Source organism: Canis lupus, chromosome 34 (assembly GCF_048164855.1).
Source record: "Canis lupus baileyi chromosome 34, mCanLup2.hap1, whole genome shotgun sequence".
Classification (NCBI taxonomy): Eukaryota; Metazoa; Chordata; class Mammalia; order Carnivora; family Canidae; genus Canis; species Canis lupus.
Window position 1 is genome coordinate 26903021 of NC_132871.1, and position 2055 is coordinate 26905075.

Below are 2055 nucleotides of genomic sequence, written 5' to 3' on the forward strand. Positions count from 1 at the left end.
AAGATTGTTGTGACAATTGAGAGAGATCATTACGTGTACATAACATAGTGCCTGGCTGGTAGAGGCTGTCTCCTCCATCCGGTAGCATGCAGTTAGAAATCATAGGCTAAAACGTTAGCTTGAGGGTCTCTCCCCAACTTAAAATTATTTTTGGTTACCCACTGTCTACAAAACATAACAAAGATGCACATTATGGCATACGAAGATCTTTGCTACCAGGTTTTACCCACTTCTCTAGACGTGCCACCTATCGCTCTCTCACATGTACCAACATCCGAAATATAATTTGTATTTTCACTTTTCATTAAGGATCAATAATTATAATAGGCATAAATGACATGTTAAAAACAGGACATCAGTCCCAAAAGGCTTATGCTAACATCATACTTGCTTACATCACCAAGCTGGGACTTAATTAGGCTCAACTTTCCCAGAAATGGAATCTCAAACCAGTCAGTCAGGATTCGCCTGGTCAGCACTAAGGGAGGTAATATGCCTGATAGGTCATCCCTTAATGGGAAGTGACCTTACAATAACCAACCCTCTTCTTTTGCCTTGTGGAACTTCCTTGTTCCTGCTCCCTTCTGCCAATAAGTCATTTTGTACAGTTCCTTGGATCTCCTTTTTTCCCCGCTTGCCAGGAGGCTGCCCCATGTGAATCAGTTTTTGCTCAAGTAAACTCTTAAAATTTTTCGTATGCCTCAGTTTATCCTATAACATATAAAATAAATGTTTCTTTGTGCCAGATGCTGTGCTAAGCATTCAGTTGCCGGGAATGCTAATTCTCCGCTCCTGATGTTTCTTCCCATGAGAAGAGCCCCAAGATCTGTAACACACCTGGATACCTTCCACCCTCCCCCAGGGGAGGAGTGATTTATCTCATTAGGGAGCTTGGAAGAAACTAGGTACTTCTAATCCAGCCTCTTCTCTCTGTAGCAAATCTTTTCACAGGGAGCATGTGTTCTCAATTGATCTCAGGCATGCTGTAAGCTTAGTAGCAAATACCTTTTCCCAGTGGGAGACCTATTGTCTAGGACTGCTTGTGACCAAGTGGTAAGTCTGTTTATTTCAGTGTTCAGTGTCAGGAAGCCCATGCTCACCGATGTCAGCTTTTTCGATGACAACGTCTCCTGTCTGCCCTCCTCTTGTCGATTTCTTAATTGGTTCAGAACTTGGGTGGGGAAAATGAGTATTATTTATCGAAGCTGTACAAACACCCCAGGACAGTCTACATTCATTAGCTCCTTTAAACTTCATAATTACCCTATGAGATAAGCATTTTTGTCACCCAATTTTTACAGATAAAGTAAGGATTAACAATCAACTAAGCAGCGTTGTCAAGATTTGAACTAAGTCTATTCGATGCCAAAGATTTTGCCCTTAAATTTGCCCTTTTTTCTTTTTGCATGGCAGTTTAATAATAAACAATAAGAACATTCAGATTTGAGGTTGATGTTGAAAAGAAAGCTAACGTAGTATTGTATCCGGTATACTTATATTCTGTTTGGCAGAGAAGTAAGCCAAGCTAAACTTAAATTCAGCAAATGCTGAGTTTTATTTTAGGAAGAGCAAGCTGTAACCATAATAAAGAACTGTATTTACAGCTAACAGCAATACCCGTGTTACTCTATAGGTCTTACACTACAATTTGAAACTACATTTCATGATTTATAAGGTCTGAAACATAAACAGTAAGAAGTATGTTTTTGGACATTTCTCATGAACAATCATAAAACTAACGATTTTGTGTGGAATTGTTTTGTCTATTCTTTCTCAAAACATGTGCAAGACATCTCTGATGGTGAACTCGTTCTTTCTTTTTTTTTTTTAAGATTTATTGATTTCTTTTAGAGAGAGAGAGAGAGAGAAAGTGCACATGCACCCATGCACGCACACACACATACATACGTGCACAGTCGGGGGGAAGGGGCAGAGGGAGAGGGAGAAAATCTTCAGCAGACTCCTGCTGAGCCCAGAGCACAAGGCAGGGCTCAAACTCACAACCATGAGATTAAGACCTGAGCCAAAATCAAGAGCCAGACACTCAACCAGTTG